Raw genomic sequence first — 19,720 nt, forward strand, 5'->3', positions numbered from 1 at the left:
TGGATACTTATGTCAATGGATAACCAGATGTGTTTGACAGTGGATGTGAAAAGCATGAGGGGGGTTACCTCAGGATTAGAGCAGAAAGTAACACAAGCTTTCTTCTCTGAAACAATTAGTGAAATCACTTTCTGGACATTAAGAGCCCTGCATGTGCAACATTATACATTGGGTCTGCACAACCAATTTGGGTCAGTACGATGTTTAAACTCTTAAGTGGTACCACTAATCTCCATTAATCTGACTTCAAAGATGAGACATAATGCTCAGTACAAGAGACTAAGAGTTGTTAATGTGTGTTCCTCAGCTGCAGCACTAATACGTGACTCCTGCAGAAAGAACAGGATCTTCCACGCTTGGATGTGAGGGTTAAAAATAAATATCTATTTAGAGATCTCTCCAGAACTGCTCTGTTCTTTGGGTTCTCTCCATCCAGTTGTACCCTTTGCCACTGCGGGTGCAAGGATGGCCATGAGGATATCCTCTCATTCAGGTTACTTTGTTCCCCCCCAAAAAAATACCTAAGATTGTCACTTCCTTCTGCAGCCTACATGATGAACTGCCGACCTCATTTAATGAGCAAGAGTTAGGGCAGCAAGCCATGGATTTACCCCAAAGCACATGGGATGGAGAAAACAAGGTTGGCCAACCAAGATTTAATCTCAACCCCATGATTATCAGTCAGGAAAGACCACAGAAGCTGATGAAATGCTGCTGGTCTAAAGCATCTAACTGGGAAGAAAACCTCTAGGGAGTGATATCATGCCAGAAAAACAGCTTTGAAAACTCTCCTCTTTTTGGTGTTCCAATGCAATGTATAGTTTCATGATGGATCTCAGAAATGAGTGTAAGGAGTCACCACTCTGGCTCAGTAGGATTACTCCATGTGTTCCTGATGTACCCAGGAAAATATTTTTATCTACATTCTTGGGAAAAAAAGCATAATTTTTGTTAAAAATATCAAAATTTCACCTTTCTTTAATTCCACAAGTTTTAAAAATAGATTCAGTTCTCCTTGCATTTTTTCAATATTTGTTACCGAAATATTTCCCAAAGCAATTCATTGAAATTTAACAAAATCAGGGAAAAAGAGGTATTATAAGAAAAATGGTAATGCCTTTTTCGCTTAATGTTGATTAAAAAATAATAGTTACATATGGTTTACAAACCAGAAGTAACAGCTCTGTTTTCAACCTCAGACTTTCTGTCTGAATAATTTTGAGCAGCTTCAGAAGATAGGCCTGGGAGAAAAGGTCCTGTCTGATTGTGTTGCCAAATCAAAAGCCTTATTCTGTAAATGCTATGAGATCTTTTCAAGAAGGGCATTATCACCTCAGTGCCAAGCTGTAAAACTCAAGCGTAACCTAAATGGTAGTTAATCTGGGCCTTGCTGAGACGAGTAGTCTAGAAATCAAGAATAATGTTGAAAAATGTCTAACATGTTCTGACATAAAAAATCTGATTTCAACAGAGAAACAGAGAGGGACACTTTAACTGGAGTAGTCTCCCTGGATCATGTGCCAGGCATATAACCACAACCAGCATGAGCTCCCACTCCAAGCCAGACCATGGCTCTCCTCATATCAGGGACGGCTTTGCCTTTGACTTTCTTCTGGATAGTGTCTCCTGTCCTCTTGCCTATTGTGCTCCTCCTCTGAACGTCAGCGCATTGTTAAGTAAGATTTCATAAAATTGCTGAAATTCTCACTTGTCCCCCAGGAGTCCACCACAGGAGACAGTCACAGTGAAAAAGTTCCTAGGCTTCATGAATAAACAACCTTGTTATTCTCTGCCTTCCTCAGAGATTTCTATGTCTACTGCTGAAATGGCTTGAGTGCTGCAAACTAATTATAAAATTATTTAGTTAATAAAGGCAGGTAGGAAAGTTTCTAATTATCCCTACGATAAAACTCTCCTGCAGCTGTAGGATTTGTCTTACCCTGCAGCAAGGTGGGACCCATCTCATGTAGCTCAGGCTGTGCAGAATCAACCCAGTGGGTGGGATTTGGCTCCACATACAGACACACAGGACTCAACCCAGCTGCCTTCACGCAAGTGTCCAGCCACACCAGAGGGGACCCAGGTCATCTCACCTAGCCTTAGCTCTTGCTCCAGAAGGACACTACCCCCTCACAATCCTCTCATATGTGATACTCCAGATAACCCTGGACATCTCACGTGGCAGTAGACACTTATATTTTAGCATTCAGACCAGTTGCTTGTACCACCTCAATCATCTCCATCGGCTCTGCTAGGAGTTGGGACCCCAGTGCACACGCAGACACCTACGTGTCTCCAGCCACAAGAGCAAGACATCTCTCCATCTATGTGCATCATCTAAATGCTATGTATAGGCAATGAACATACATGTCCCTCAATCATGGCTCACATTACCTGCCTTGGAGCAGGCCAATGCATCACCCCAAAAAAGTCCCTCAACACAGATGTAGCCCAGACTCCTTGGACTTGATCCAGCTGTCCAAAAGGCATGCATGGTGCTAGGTAGACACCCCAGAATGGGAGAGGCATTCATGTGGGGCTGGCAATCTGACAATGGTCAATAGAGTAGCTGAGAGGCCAAGGAGCACACCCTGAGGGATGTACCAGACACTGAGCCCCTTGTTGAAGGTAACTATGTAAATTTTAGATGGTCTCATTAGAGATGTCCTGTCATAAAATCAGCAGCAAAACTTCCACTGGCTTAAGCCCATCCAGGACTTCACACCATAACAAGTTCCTATTGATTGTGAAGATAAAGTGGGCACAGGTCTTGCTAAAGTAAGATTATATGGAGATTTTCTTCCACGCTTTCTCCAGGGAATTTTACTTTCCTCTTGCTTTTCTTATTGAGAATGTCATTTTTGGATCTGCTTTTGGAGAAGACAAAGGTGACCTCCGCAGCTGAGGGCAGGCTGCCTGGGTTTGACATACGTTGTTAAATGGCAGTGCGTCAAAGCATAAAAAAAGATGTTGGCTGAAGTTTTACGTGGAGTTTTACAGGGTAGTAACACAGACTATAAGCTGGTGCATTTAGGCGTCTGGGTGGGGAAATGTATGAAAAATGCATGAGAGGTTTGTGTAAGAAATGCAGTTCACTGCTGTTTCATATTCATTATTCTTTTTTTCAATGAAATTATCCTAAGGAATGTTTTTTTGGAGCTGAAGAGAAAGCACGTGCTCAGTTAAGTGAGTTCAGCCGCAGATTTCAGGGTCCTTAAGTACTCATTGACACAAGAGGCGACAACAGCTCTGCAGGAACCTTTATGGGTCTCTCAGGGTTGTTGGTTTTTTAAGCCTGTGTATTATGGATTTCCACAACAGGTGTTAACAGCTCAAGGCATCTTAATGCCTATTGGATTAAATAATGCACATTTTTAAAATTGCATGAAGTCTCTCCCACTGGGGAAGTGCTATCCTTACAGCCTTTACTTTTTAAATGAAAATAAAGAATGTATTACAAAAATTACCAAAGAAATGGCTAAAATCCACCCTCAAAGCCACACAGAAGCTGGGCTGAAATTCTATGTTTAGCTCACTCCTCCGTTACCCAAGTCCTGGGGCTCCTGGGGCAGATCAGAGCAGAGGGTGAACAGGTACGACCTCATGCATGACCAGAAAAGGTCAGGAGGGGTTACAGAGAGTGGGACATTGGGACAAAAGCACTGGTTAAACCAGTTAAAGGGTCTTTCATGCTCTTGCACCAATTCAGACAGCATATACTAGCTGAAAGTCTAAACCAGAGATTTGCTGGGAAGAAAACATGAAGAATGAATCCATTACTAGGAGTGAGGGGAAACTGTCATCTCCTGGAGGGTCCATCCACCCCAGTGGGGAACAGCCACAGGACATGGCACATCCCACCTGGGCATGGCTGTCTTCACGTGATCTCCCCTGGGCTCTGGACCCCCTACTGAGGCAGATATGTCCACCCTGATGCCCATGTGTGGCCAGCAGGCCTGGGGGCACATGGCCAGTGCAGTGGAGCAAAAGGTTCAGTGGAGCAGAGTCCAAAGAAGGTCAACAAAGCTGGTGAAGGGTCTGGAGAACAAGTGTGATGAGGAGCAGCTGAGAGAACTGGGGGTGTTTAGTCTGGAGAAAAGGAGGCTGAGGGGAGACCTTCTCGCTCTCTACAACTGCCTGAAAGGAGGTTGTAGCAAGGTGGGGGTCAGTCTCTTCTCCCATATAACAAGCAATAGGATGAGAGGAAACAGCCTCAAGTTGTGCCAGGGGAGGTTTAGATTGGATATCAGGAACAATTTCTTCCTGAAAAGGTTGGCAAGTATTGGAACAGGCTGCCCAGGGCAGTGGTGGAGTCCCCATCCCTGGAGGGATTTAAAAGATGAGTAGATGTGGTGCTGAGGGACATGGGTTAGTGGTGGTCTTGGCAGTGCTGGGTTAGTGGTTGGACTTGGTGATCTTAAAGGTCCTTTCCAACCAAAATAATTCTATGATTCTAAGGTACAGATCTAGCCATGCTCAGTGTGAGCAAGAGAAGAGCACAGCCCTGAACCTCCCTTCCTGGGAGCTAACGCTCTCCTTGGACAGGCATTTTGGGGAGCTCTTCTGCAAAAAGCGAGGGGTGCTCTGTTAAAAGTTTGGCTGTCATTTGGCCATTAATCGTGGCTCTAAAAGTGTTTATTAATGCCCTGTTGATAGCCAACGGTGAAGCACTGCTGCCCCCACCTTTTGCGATATGCAAACAGAGGTGATTAAGCACCAGATTAAACATCTTCATGAATATTTAAAAGGCTGTTTTTGAAAGTTTCCTGTCCTTTTACGCTAATAGCCCCATTAAAACCTGTTTACAAGCCAGTCATGAGAGTAACTGTGTGCACTTAAAACACAAGAGAGTTCCCCTAGAGAAGTGCTTTAACCACGTGAGAATGGCAGCTGATCAATAGGGATCTTAAAGTAAGACTGTCTGCCTAAACCCAATGGAAACAGCCCTCACAACATAGATATAAAGAGCTGGCAAGTGCCCAACTGGTTAATTAGGGAGGCAAAAAGGTAATAATAACAACAATAATATTTGCTTGAAGGTCCAGCTGTCCTGGTCCTGGGTGTCTGGCTGCCACAGGACTTCTCAGAAGTTGCCTTAAAGATGTTAACAGCAGCCAGGAAAAGGCCAAGGAAAGTTTTAAATAAACTTAACAGCTTGGTGTTCTCTGGATCTTCTTGTCTTTTACACATCAGCCCCTGATTGCATGCAGCCAGTGCCTGCAATGGGGATGCAGATACCATATGATGGCTATTAATAATTCAAGCAATCTGCATGTTATGTAGAAGTATTGTATAACAAACACAAGTCTTACGTATGTAGGGTGTATATCCATAATATAAGAGGTGGGCATACTCAATCAGTGCCGTAAGGCAAAAATTTAAATCTATGGTGCTGAACCCTCTTACGTGGGCATTATTCTTGGTCCCCTCTGTTACTCACCATACATTATATCGCAATCACTTCATTGCCTTGTTCTGAGTTAAGGGGTCATGAAGCAGCAGGGCAGCTTTGTAAAGGTGTTTGAGTTGAGTGTGGGAGGTAGGTGCTTAAATACCATGAAAAACCTGGACCTTTGTGTCTGTTCTGGTGCTACCGAGCACACTGGAAAGAAATCTATTGACATCAGTGGGCTTTGGATTAGGCTCCTACTGTGTTATTAAGTGAATTATTAATTATTAACAATAACATAACAGAAATCACATGTTGCCTTATTCAACCATTCAATTGTGCCTTATGTGGGGGTTTTTGAAAATACAGTCGCCGAGTTTAAATACAAGTGTGGATTGATTGTTCAGCCTCCTTACTCATTGCCAAGGAGAGAGTATGCTTACATATGGGTGTCCAGTTTGAAATGAATATTGATTGACTGAAATTCATGCCGTCTGCTTCAGTTTAACTGTTTGGCAAAACTAGAGATGTCAATAAAACTGGATTGAATTTTGAACGGTATTAAAACTTTCTGGAGCCGAGGTGATCATGGTAGAAAAAAGTAATAAATGGCTGGAGACCTTACAAGCATGGGGCTTTTCCTACTGCTGTGAAGCCCTCTGGGGTTAGGGGTGTTTAGATCCAGTGTTAAAAGACCAGTAGAACTGCTAATAGTCTTTCTATCCCTTTGTCTGCAGCAAATATAAATAGGCAAAGTAGAGGCTATAACTTGTACCTTCCCAAAACTTGGCCAAAAGAATGTCTTCGTAATGTTTCTTCAGATAATGAGGTTTGGGAAAGTGTCACCCCTTCAAGCGAGTGGTGGCTGGCTGCATCTCCAGGAGATCTTCTCTGAGTTTGCCCCTGTGGGACGGCACTCACCTGTCCTGACTCCCCAAGGGGGACACGTATCTGCCTTACCTGCAGGAGAAGTGGCACTGGGCAGAGTGGGGAGCAGAGAGCTTGGGAAGGATCTCACCATGTAGTATTTTGGGTTTAATTCCTGGAACATGAATTCACGGGGTAAAAGCACAGTGCATTGTCCAGCCATCTGCATCCTCACCACATCCCAGTGCACCAGCAACTTTTATTGCACTTTTCTGCTTATTTATGGTCATTATTATTTACTTGTGCGCTTCTTACTGCACTTAGTGCAACTGAAGTGCAGCGCAATTAAGGCACTAATCCCCCCAAATTGTTACCCTATTTCCAAATGGTTCTCTTGAGGATTTGTCCTTTGGATTAATCCATATCCCCTAAATTTAGCCATGTGAAGGTCAGGCTGCCTAATCCGGCAGCTATCCAGACACCAAAGGTGCTGCCTCCTGCCCTACAATGACAAATGGATGGCACTTAGGTTTGCTCTGGGAAGAACTTAGACAATTAATACAAACAGAGATAAATCCATTTGCATGGTTTATACAAGATCGTGCATAACAGCAGGTAGCAAAGCAAGGAGTTGAATCAAGCTGCCTTGCAGGTTTGGTGTATACCCCAATGGTGGCCTAGGACTTCACAATCCACCCCAGTTTTGGGCTGGAACTGTGAAAAGAGATAACTCCACAGCAACCCAGCAAGACCAAGCTCAAAGGATGGTGTCCTGCTGTACAGAAACCAGAGGGACTGCAGATGGCTTGAAGGTGCCTCCTCAGAAAGCCCTGTCACATCTTCTCTGCTGCAGCTTTTCCCTGGGAATTGGACTGTGACTCAACTATCTTCATGTTTCTACTGCTGCAGAGCTGCCAAAGTTAGTGTCCGTGTTTATTACTTAGCAATTAATTAACAATCATGAATGAAAGCAGATGGGAAACACTTTAATTTCTGGGCCAAACTAATCTGTAATGGTACTCCTTTGAAAGTAGTTATGTGCTTTCTCAATTTCTAAACATCAGCTCACCAACGTATGCTAGCATTGCTGTGAAATAAAAGGCCTTATTTAAGGTACGTAATATAGAGACCTAATTGCTCACACGCATAAGTTAGGGACAAACCCTTGTCAAGTTTTTTTTGATGTCAAAAGTAGCTGAAGATATTTTTAAGCCCCTTCTCTGCATTTCTCCATTGTGATGAGGAACACTCATCTTGTGGAAGCAGAAAATTTTGTTCGCCCTGGAGCATTTCACTATTTGAGGTCGGAGGACGACCCTGCAGACAGCTGCATTATCACAGATAAAGGGAGGCTAAACCGTGGTGGAGGAACTGGAATAGGAGGCAGGAGGTGAGGAAAGGGAAGATGGGAATTAAACAGATTCTGTCAGTGGTGAAAATTCACTATCCCTTGAAGTTGCTGTCACACCACTGAAGGGTTCTGGAAATACCTAAACGAAAATTATTGGGATGGCAGCAACAAAAGAAACAGCAAGGTAGAAGTAGAGGTGATTAGGCAAGCTGATGGCAAGGCAGAAGCCATCAGCTCGCCTAGGTGAGTGGTCCTAACCCCAGGTGGGAGGTGGTGGGAACATCAGGCAGAAGAAAGCTGTGCGGCTGAGAAAGGCTTGGACCTGAGGGCACAGGGGCTGTTTCACGGATAGTAATGAAGGACCAAGGGACAGAGGTGGCTCTGAGAAAGGGTTGAAGTCCCTGGGCTCCAGGATATGGAATATGAGTTTTTGGAGAAGAAAGATGGGTGCAAGGGGACAGAGGTTGCAGGTGACAGGCATCCCACTGGACATTCACCCAGGCATTTTTAACCAGGACCATAATCTGGGAGTACTCCAGTTGACAATCATTGCAGCTCCTACTCCACCACATCCCCTGTTCTGCTCCTTGAAAGACTTCTCTCTAACTGATGGTTAGAGATCTCACAGTGAAAGAGCTCAAAGGCCCATGCTGGTTCCCGAGGGACCAGAAACAGGATCTGTCTGAGAGTGACATTGGGTGGATGTGGCAGGATGTTACCTGTACAGGCTGGAGAGTGTTGATACTAATAGTAAATGAAACAACAGGAGGAAGTTGGATAGTAAGAGTAATAGCAGTGATACCAAAAGGCTGTATGGTAATAACTGGACACGGAAATATCATGACTTTAAAGAAATCCTCATTCATACGAATTTGGTAATTCCAAGTGCTTTGAGAGAATGATTTTTTGTGAATTTTTATGGAATGCAAATCAGTGGCTGGATGAGCTAAATTAACTCTGTGTGTCATCCAAAGGGCAGGAGAGAAAAGTCTCCTGTGTCCGTTATTAAGATGGACTCTGATGGGTAAGTGCTAGGTGCCTAAATTTGACAACCAAATTGGTAGGAGCTTTTTCCTTTAAATGCTTCCAAATTCATGAAAGGAACAGATTAGAAGGTGGATTGACCTTATGGATGGATGGATGGACAGATGGAATGAGTGACACCCACTGGGTTTCATTATTTTCTCTTTAATGTAGACCTTCTTACTATGATATATGTATTTTTAAACCAATCTATGATTATTCTCCAGAATGACTTTTAGAAATAAGAAGTCCCATTCATTTCAATGAGTGTCAGACCAGACTCTATTAATTAAGCCAGTAGCTCCCAGTTGACTCCTGGAAACCACTGGGACCACAGCACCATGAAAGCCAGTCCAAAGCTGTCCATGGGCTAATAATTAGCACCTCCTTCACGGCATCTTTACGGTGCATGCAATTAGGATGACAAGAAGGAAAGACCATCAGCAGTCCACTGTCCCAATGAGTCTGGAAATGTCTGAATCAAATCATGGAGTTACTACATGGTTTCTAAGTTCCTGAGATTCTTTCATTTTATGTAGCTTTTCAACGATGCTTTTAGCTACAATTGATCTTTTGTTTTCAACTGCACTATGAAGAAGTGAGAGTGAAAGCTAAGATATGAGTGTTTTTAAACTCAATTAGGTGTTACAAAATCTCTCTGAGATGCTGATAGATGAATGGTACTCCCTAAACACATTCACACACACCCTTTCCAGGAGCATAAATTGAGGCTTTATTAAAGAAGACATATTTTTCCAACTTAGGTTATCTCAACTGAGAAATCCCAATGCAAAGTAGATTGATTTTCAGAAATGCCCAGTCTGGATAGATGGGCAGTAAACCAGATTATTCATAGGGCACCCTTATTTGAGAGCTTATCTTTAAAATGTTGGTCTATAAATGGCTCTCTGCAAGGTCACACAGTAAGTCATTGATCTAAAGAGTAAAATTCTGGGATTCTGGGTGTCCTCTGACAATCATAGCACTATACCTTACCCCACAAATATGGTTAGTTGAGGAGTTATTTCAGTGATTCTGTTATTTCAGACCAAAACAGAGAATTTCATGCTTGAAAAATCAGCAGATGCCTTCACCATAATTTCATCCAGTGCCCAAAAGTGATTCCATTTGCTTGGTCTGTTGGCTCCTGGCATGACAGCCAGGGACTTTTAGCACAAATACATGCTTGGAGCAGACTGGTCTGACCTAGGGAATCCAACCTCAGAAGTACCAAAAGCCACTCATGATATTGGTTAAGAAAAGCTATGTAGAGATCTTTAACCCATGAGTCCTACAGCTACTGATTTCAGAAAGAAAAATAATTCCCTCAGTCTTTACAATAACTGTTTAAAAATAGCAAGTGCCTGGTGTAGTTACCTAATGCATTGAAATAGCAATTAAACTGCTTGAAATGCCTTTTTAGGAGGAGATAATTGAAACCTTCCCATGTCTGCTCCAGTCCCTCTCCTTAACACACCAGGTACCATTAAAAGGAGAGGACCAATATTACAATAATATTGCAACATTGCTTGAAAGTCACACCTACAACCTTTATAAAACCAGAGCTTTTAATGTCTTTAACAAAGACATATAGAGTCCACATCCATAGTGTGCACGTCTGTGATTCAACATACGCAAGTACATGCATTTATACACACCGAGGTAACATGAAACAGTTAAATATCCAGATAAATTTTTGGCAAAGGTTTCCTTTCTGAAGTTGAGCTTCATGCAGCAGCACGATGTATATATCCTTTATTTCTGCATCGTTTCTGTGCCGTGGTCAAAGAGGATACATTTCTGTTCTAAATTACATCTGGGTAAATCCAGAGGAATTCCCCCGAGCCACGTTTACCTCTAAGATTTTGCCTATGTGGGGACACTCAGGAAAATAACCCAAATTAGCTGAAGGTGAGAATTTAAAAGTGGATTAATTAAACTGTGTGAAACCCCTGTGAAGGTTGCTCTTATTCAGAATTCAGGTGGTCTTCGTTCAATTTAATTTAATTCACTTTGGAAATTAATTCAGATTAATTGCCCTAACAGTTTTTATGTACCTATTCTAGATTAACACTGGGGTAATAAAATGAATTGTAGCCCACCGGCTTTAAGATGATTTTTAGATTTATACCAGGAGGCTCTGGAGAGAGGTTGTCCCCTGTGCGTCCAGAAGCCAGTGCTTTGCTAGTCCAGACAAAGGAGTAGGGGGTGTTTCTGAAAATAAATAAGCAATATTGTTTTAGCTTTTAGGGCAATTTTTGAAAGATCTGGTAATAAAAAGAAGGTGACAATGACAACACAACAACAGGTTAAATACCACTGCTTTTGAGCCCTGAGTAGGGAGCCCACAGACTTGCTTTCCCCTGGGGCCTGATCCTGCATTTATGATATTCTTTTTTGGGGGGGGGGGAAAAAAAAAGGAAAAATCTTTTGACCTCAAGAGGAACAATATCCAAATCTCCTAATTCCAGGCAATCCGATTTTACAAGCCTGGGGCCAAATGAAAATCAAGAGTACAGTATAGAGGGCCTGCTATTTGCAAAAGGAAAAACTGCTTTAAAGAGATAACTGCTCAAAATCTACTCCCCAAAGGAGAAGACTTTTATTAAGGGTTTCTCCTTGACATGTCTGCCTAAAGGCTTCTTCAGAAGGGATTTAGTCGTTCGTAAGTCAGATCTGGAGTTTGAAGCCCCTCTTTTTACCGTATGGTAGCTTGGAGGTCCTGCCTTTGCCTCCTTTCAGCGAGGGTTAAGCCTGGGTGGGGGGACCGCAGAGGTGACATGTGCCCCCTGGCAGCCATGCCAGACTGGGGACCCTGCAACGAGCCCCAAAAAATCAGGGTTTCTGAATCTGCCTGGGATGAGCCAAACGCTGCTGTGGTGAAAAAAAAAGAAAAGAAAAAAAAAAACACCCAAACTTATTTCTGAAAGGCTTTTGGCAGTTTTGTGTGTCTTTCTCTGAAGCGCCTGGCACTAGCAAAGGGGGTCCTGTCTCCTAAATCTCTTTTGCATATTCAGATTTTAAATGTCAAACATAGCTACTAAAAAAAATTAAAAGAAACTTTCAGTCGGTCTAGAAAAATAAATGCAACCTCCAGCGTGTTGGAGCTGTGATAAAACGGTAACTACGTAATGTAAATAATAAAAAAGTAGCAATGCTAGTTGGATGAAATTTAGGGAAGGGGGGGGGGGGTGTCCAGCCCGGACCCCCTCAAAACCATTCCCCAGGCATTGCAATTTGGAGTAAAAAATGCTTTAATCCTTAATGGAGCCGTCGCTGCTGCGGGAAACCTGAAATCCCTGCTCCGCCGCTGTCACCCCGGGGCTCGGGGACAGGTCCGCGGCCACAACTCGGGACACCGCGGATGGTGGCTCCTGGGGAGCTCGGGGACAAAGCGAAGGGAAATTCATCCCCCTCCCCCAAACCGTTTTGCTGCGGTGACCCCCGGAGCGGCTGCTAAATCGCAGCGCAAAGGCGCGGAGAGATGCGCAGGGAGCAGCGCACCGGCCCCAGCTCGGCAGCGAGAGATTTGGCGAGGGGGATTTTGGATGCCCCCAGCACTTCACATCTCTCCGGTCCCCAGGCACCCCTCCAGCTCCCCGGGGCAGGATCCGACCCTGCAGCCCCCTGATTTCATGCATGAAACCAAATTTGCTGCTCGGGCAAATTTGACCTCTTTCTTGGCCCAGATACGTTTCAAACGCCTTCTCCGTTATTTTTTTTTCCTTTCTTTTTTTTTGTTTTGGAGGTCTTTTTTTAAAGACGGGACGCGGGGGCTCCGCGGTCCCTAAAGCATCCCTCCCCCTGTCCGTAAATTTAGCCGGTTTCTCTCCAGGAAAGAGGGTCAGGGGGTGCTCGGCACCCCCAGGACTCTTATCCTCCTCCTCATCCCAGCTCTTTCGGATCCCCTTACCCGACGGGGAGGTCCCACAGCGGCTCGGACAACAGGTGACCCCCGTTTGGGGGCCAGGAGCCCCTTTTGCAGGGGTGGAGGACACACACACAGTCTCCCGTTCCCCAATTCCTTGGGGTATGCGCGCAACGTAACTGCACAGGCTGCGGTACTCCTCTCCTTGCAGCCAGCTAAAGGCTGTTCTCTTAATGAATTACTAATGAGTTAAAATTGGACAGCCGGCTTAATTAAAGCGTAGAGGCAATGTGTTTACCACATTGTAATTGAACTCATTAGGGCTCCGGCTTTGTGTTTTTTAAGCAGCCGCCTTGTTCCGCACGTCGAGTGATCTGCGGGAAGAGCTTTGCTGGGGACTGCGGAGGGGGGGCGGCTCTGGGGGAGTGTGGGGTCTTTGGGGGGCGGGTGGCTGTGCCCCCTATCCCCTTTTCTCCCGTAGGGACTTGTGCTGGGTGGGGGGGACCCCCGCGTTGTCCCACAAAGGGCTTACGGTTGGGGGGTGCTCACTTGGATCCCTTTTTGCGGGGAAGAGGCAAAGGAAAATTTGAGGGGAGAGGAGAAATTCGGGGTGGGGGGAGTTTGGCGAAGCAGACCCCGCCCCTGCAACAGGGTCCCTCTTGCCCCCTTCTAGGTAGGGTGGGTGTGTGGGGTATCCCCCTCCCATCCGCCGCAGCCGTCGGGGCGGACCTGCCCCGCGGAGGGGGCGGCTGCTGTTTCCCCCCCGGGCGAGGGGAGGGGGCTGAGGAAGGGGGTGGCTTCCCCGTACAGCTTGCAGGGCTCTGCCTGGCTGCTAGAAGGCGTCCGAGACCCGACCCACCCGCGGCACAGCAGCCGCGACAGAGGCGGGAGTCAAACTTAACGCGCCGCGGAGCTACCGCGGAGCGCGGCCCCCGGCGCCCGCCGCTCGCCGCCCCGGGGGGGACCCATGGAGCTCGGCAGGTCAGGTAAGCCGTGGGGCTGGAACGGTGCGGGGAGGGGGGGAAAACCTCCTGATTTGGATGTATTTCTCCCCATCTCACGGAGGAAATAGCTATGTCGCGATAGGTCGCAGGGTCGTGCTGCCCCTCGGGGCGGGGAGGTAGGGGGAAGGTCTGGCTGGGAGAGCCCCGGTGAGTGAGAGGAGCCCCGCGCAAGTTTGAGCTGCAGCGGAGGGAAGGGGCGATGGTTTGTAGCCGCTCTTGGAGGAGCTGCGCGTCTCCTCTTTCCCGTTGCTTTTATATGTGTTTTTTTATTATTATTAATTTCCCCTCGAAATAATGAACTTCAGGTCGGGTTTGGAGATCGGATGGGAGGAGCAGGGCTGGCTTGTCCCCAAGGCCAAAGCGGGGACGTCCCGGCCCCGCGGGGAGGGGAATGCGCGGAGATTTCCGCGCCCGCGCAGCGGTCCGCGTCCCCGCTCCTCCGGGTAGCTCGGCCTCTTCTACCCGGAGCGACCCTCCTCGTTCGGGAAAGGGCTGATTTTGGGGGAGAGGAGAAGAGGCGGGATAAGAGGCGACCACCAGCCTGGAGAGAGGCGACTCCTCCGCTTTGTCAGGGGTTCCGAGGTTTAAAAGCCGAGGGGAAACGATAGATTTCCTTTTTTTTTTTTTTAATTCTTATTTTTTGCCCGCTGGCACTGCAGGGCTTTGAGGGTCCAAGCGCCAGAGCCGATGCGGGAAGCCCTTGGGAAATCCCTCTGCCCCCCAAGCCCTTCCTCGACGGGCTGCCTGCTTGTTGCACAGCTCCTGCCCACCGGCTGCCCCGAAGCAGGAGCTTATAGCGGTCTATATAGCCCTTTGGAAGCGCCTATATAGATCTGGCTTTACAAAAACCGTGCCTGTAGTAGAATATCCTCCCCGGCAAGTCACTCTTTACCATAGTGCTTGAAATCATGGCGAGGGAGGAGGAGGATGCGGTGGCGGAAGAGGAAAGAAGTTACATTTGGTTCTAGAGAGGGAGAAGGTGACGAGCCAGACCCCGAAGTGGGTAATGTTGAACTGTCAAAGAGTGCAGGAGAGTAAAAGCCAAACAATCCCAATCCCCATAGGTTGTTTATTCCCCATAAAATACAACTCTACATAGCAGGAAGTTACTGCAAACATTTATCAATAATGGATGAATCTCCTGTAATAAAATACTCACATAATTAGCTACAGTCAAGTACGTGCATTATGCCAAGGCTTTTGTAACTCTTTGTTGAAAATCCGACTTAAATAAATCCTCTCAAACAGCCTTTTAAGAAGAAGGGGGGGAAAAAAAATCCCAGGAGCAAACCACCACCCAGCATTTTTCTTTCTTTTATGCCGTTTCTGAAACCCAAACCGTAACTACTCCTGAAATATAACGGAAAACTCTTTGGTGAATTCAGAAGAGTCATTAACATTCAGCTTTAAGTGAATGTTAACAGTAAATAAAGAAATCTCTTGATTGTAATAGTTGCAACAAAGCAATAATAAGCCAGTGGGTGGTCATCAGTAATGATAAATGTATCATTATTACTGTGTGTTGGGGAACAGGGTTTGGAAAGTACTTCAGACTTTTTAGTGGCAAGCGTGGTGGCAATTCGTTTCTTAGCCTGGGAAAAAAAAAATAAAAGCGCTGTATAGTTTTATACACAATTTAGGTGAAAATAAATTTAAATCTGTATATTACATTTTTAATTTCAAGATAGTAATTAAAGCTGGTTCATTATGTCTCCTCTGAAAGTCTCAGTGCTCATCTTAATTGCTTGTTTGTACAATCTGCTTTCTAAGACACCCAAGGTTACTGAGTTCTGAAAGACGCAAAACTGAATTGTTTACTGACGTGATAAGTCTTCGCCCGATGGCGTCACGTTTCCCTCGGAAGTTTGGGGCTCGCTGATCCCCATCACAGCTCGCTGCTTTGCCGTGGAAGTTTGTTGCTTGTTTAAGTACTTGGAAGCAGGCACGTTCCTGTTCAGGGCGCTTTAATTTATGCGTTCGAAAACAAAATAATCAATAGCTCAGGTGTTTTTCGTTTGGGATTTTTTTTCCCCTCCTATCCCACCCCGGGGCGGGGGGGGTTAATTCACCCACACCTAAACTTGCAGCTCTTTTCTTCCCTGCCACCCCATCCCCAGGCAGGACGCAGAAATAAACCCACTCGCGTTTTTGCGGGATATGGAGCACCCATCTCCTCCCAGACTGCCAGTGGCTTCTCGTACGATGAAATAAAATCGCATATCGCCTTTTTTTTTTTTTCCTATTGGGGCGATGATGCTCCTCCAGACAAAAGATGCCTTTCAGCCTCCGTGTTGGCTTTTAGCTACCAGAGGGATATCAAACTACCCAGAAATAAGCCATCCCTAAACTCTCCCGGTGCCCTTAGAGAGCCAGGAGAAGATCGCGTTTTTTCTCCTCCCGTATTATGATTACAGATGCATCTTTCCGAGGAGTCCTCTTGCCACTGAAAAACTCCACGTAGATCTCAGCCCTTTTGTTGTGTCTAGCTGGGTTATTCAAGAGCAGAGACAAAAGCCCGAAGTGATGTGATCTAAATGAGCTCCGGGGTTTTCCAGATGGGACCACCTCTATTCCAAATGCCCTCTTTGCTTTCTGCTTAGTAAAATAAAACGTGATTAAAAAAAATAATAATAATACTTAGAAAAGAGCTTCGCTCTAGACCGAACAGCGCAAGCGAAATCTACCCAAAAGTATTTAAAAACCTTCCTTTGCTTCCTAAAATTTGTTAGGAGAAGAGGTTTTATAACGATGTGTCTGCTACTTACACGGCTGCAAGTTTCAAAGGGATGTGGAGGGGTGGGAGGAGGGAATGGATCCGCGTTGGGGGTGGTTTTCTTTGTGGTTTTTTAAAGGCACCAAGGTTATCTTACTCCTCGTGGCCTCTCTACTACAATATTTAAACGCTGTGGAAGTAAATAAGGGCCGTGAGGGTGGGTTGAGGTGGTTTAAACTTGACCGCTTTTCTCAGCTGCTCGAAACAATCCGCAGCGAGAGGATCTGCTGCTGTCGCCTCCCGCTCAGCCTCTCCAAGGCAGAATCGCGATAGGGAAGAGGGAAAAGGAGCCAGAATTCATGTTTATCCCTTCCAGGCTTCTGCGAGAAGTTTGTCCACCTTCCCCTCTCCTCTCTTACGAGGTGACTCCAACCCAGCCGTTGTAACAGCAAATAACGAAATGAACGGGGGTAACTGGAGGCGGTATCAGGACAGGAGCTTGGGTCTGCAGCTACCCGAGGGGGGAGTGTAGATACCCCACCTCAAGTCGGGATTGCCCCCCCCACCTCTAGCCCCTTGCCCGGGGTCCAAGTTGGGCTCCAGCCGGCCGCGGAGCCGGCGATGGGGCCGGCCGCGGGCAGAGCAGCCCCATGGGCCTCGCCCGCTTCAAGGCCACCTGCAGGAGCCGCCTGGCCCCTGGGGGCATCAACCTTTCTCCAGCAAGCTGAGCTCGCCCCCCATTTCCGTACTGGGGTCTTGCTATCCCACGAGGTTTCCCAACAGGCTTAAGTATGAAGAAAAATTGAGAACGGTATATTCTTGCCCTGCTTCTCTAAGGTGCTGGTGCGGGTCAGTGTCTGTTCCCAATTCGGAGAGATCCACCGTGCGGCTGCGGGCAGTGCCCGTGCGACACGCGGGGTATAAAGGGCGCAGGCTCTTGGGCTCCCCTCCCTTCCATGGGGACTAGTACACCCAGTCCCCATGGGTTTCAGCTTTTTCTTTAGAGGAAACTGAGGAAACCCCTTAATTTTTCCAAAGGAATTCAAGGGGGTCAATAGCAGGTGAACAAAAAAGTTCGGTTTTGCTTTTCGTTTAATCATCAAGAAATAAAACGCCGGCTGACGACTCCCCCGGACCGAGCCTGCGTTTTCAGCCTCTCCCGGGCTGCGAGGATGGAGCTCGGGGGGCAGCTTCGTTGAAGGCGCTTTGCAAAACCCTATCATCCCTTTCGCCTCCTGCAACCGCTTTTCCTCCTCTTCCTAAGCCAGGCTCAGAGCCTGAGGCGAGGTTGTCCATCCCCGGTTCTCCTGGGAACCGTCGGGGAAAAGCTACCGGGTGGCCGAGAGACAGGGGAGTGAAGAACCGGTGGCTTGTCCATAAACCCCCCCCAAGTCCCTCCTGGTGCCGATCAGGGAGCGAAGACAAGGAGGGGAGATTTTCTCCTTGGCGTGGTAATAGATCATACAATGTGTGACACGGGTTTAACCAATAAAACAATTTGAATCAATTAGCTGGCGGAGGAGAGTTTTGAAGTGTAAAATTCATGTCAGTCTGGCTAGGAAGCATTGATTAAAATGTCACCAATGTGAAGCTTATAGCTATTGCTCACACGAAAGCAGCAGGCTCCGTGCAAAAGAAGCTCGGGAAAAAGTAGGAGGGAGGGAGGGGGAAAGGGGGGAGCCTCCGTGTGACAGTGGCGGCACGGGGCCGAGCAAGGTTTAATAAGAAGTGACAGAAGTAATGAGAGGTGTGATTTTTTTTTCTTCCTTTTTTTTTTTTTTTTCCCGAAGTTAGTGAGGATCGGGGGGCGGGGGGGGTGGCAAAAAGCGGAGAGAGTCGGTGAGTTTTAGCGTGGATGTCCTGGGAAAGGTCGGTGCAGAGATTTTTCGCCAAGATCTGTGATGCCCGGGAGGAGGAAAAAAAAAAAAGAAAATTAACCCCCCCACAAATACCAAGATTTCGTAACCAAATGTGCAGAAAGGTTTGATGTTGGTCATGAGCATGGAGAGAAAAAGAGAGATGGAAGCATTTTTGTTAAAAAAAAAAGAATCAGAGGTGTATTAGGGACCACCCGACGGTCCAGATGTCCTCCCCAGTTTTGCTAGAAAGGAGTTTTTCTTTTCCCTGTCCCCGTTTTTTAGCCGATGCCGCAGTTTTCCTCGCTGGAAAGGACCCGAGTGACCGGGTTTGGCTATGGGGAGGGGGGGTCGCGGCGGAGCCGCCCCTTCCTCACCCAGCGGTGCGCGGAGCGGCGGTGGGGACCCACGAGGTTACCGGTGCCTTTTGGGGGTAGATCGTAAAAAATTTCCATTTTTACTGTTCTGTATTCATCCGCTTTCAAAAAAAAAAAGGGAGAGAGACATGGCTACCGTGCTGCAGATTATTTGCTAGGGGTTTTTTTCCCTAATTGCGGGCGTAATTAGAAAAAAAAATCATATTTGCGCCGTGTTGCTCTTTGGAGGAGCTTAAACGAGAACCTGGGTCCGGGTCCTTCTGAAAGTGGTTTTGGTGAATCGTCCCAGTGTGGGTGTGTGGGGAGTGCGGGTCGCAGCAGCTATTCGTGCCCGTGAGGACACAGTTGTGGCGATAAATCAACTTTATTTTTTCCCTCTCCCTTCTCCCGTCGCCCCGTATTTCGGACAGATCCGTTAAAAAACACCGTTTCCGAAAAGATGTGGATTTTCTATCGAGCATATTCTGTTCCTTGGAAGCGATCGGGCTCAGATTGTGGGGGGAAAAAAGAAAAAGGCGAAAAAATGCCAAAAAAAGAAAAAAAAAAAAAAAGCCAAGGCGAATCCCACCTTCAACCGCTCCATCCCGGAGCTCGGCGTCCTCTCGCCGCGACACCGGGAGCGCTCCGGGGGGTGGCGGGAGGCCGGGCCCCGACGGGACGCCCGCATCCCCTCCCGGTGCGGGGAGGGACGGCGGGATGGGGGGGGGAACAGGACCCCCCACCCTCGGCTTCACCGCCCCCTCCCCCCCCGCTGACGTCACCGTGCCCACGGGGGGGCCGCTGCGCGCCCGGCAAAGCGCGGAGCTTCCGCGCTTGCAGCCGCCGCCGTGCGCTCCGCACCGAGGGCAGAGCTCCGGCTGGCCGCGCTGCTCCGCGGCGGCGGAGGTGAGGATGCGCCTCCCTCCCGCACACCGCTGGAGGAGGGCCCGGCGGTGGCACGGCTAGAGCGCGGCCGCGGAGGTAAAGGGAGTCGGGAGGGGAGGATGCGTGGGTGGCCGCGGAGAGCATCGTTAAACTTTTTATTTCTTCCACTCCTCTTCCGCGCTTTCCCGTTGCATGCGGGCGGCGGCTGCCCCGTCGCTGGGAGTGCGGAGGGAGGAAGCCGTCGGGCCGAGCTGGCAGGAGCGGTGGCGGTGGCCGCCGGCTACCCGCGGATGCTCCGCGGGGGACAGCGTGGGTTTCCAGGACGGGGATGCGGCCATACATCTCCTCTGCCTGTTTCGGGATAGAACTGCCCGTGGGTTGGAGCATCTTCCTGTAACGGGAGCGGTT

This window comes from Nyctibius grandis, chromosome Z, assembly GCF_013368605.1.
Source record: "Nyctibius grandis isolate bNycGra1 chromosome Z, bNycGra1.pri, whole genome shotgun sequence".
Taxonomy (NCBI): domain Eukaryota; kingdom Metazoa; phylum Chordata; class Aves; order Nyctibiiformes; family Nyctibiidae; genus Nyctibius; species Nyctibius grandis.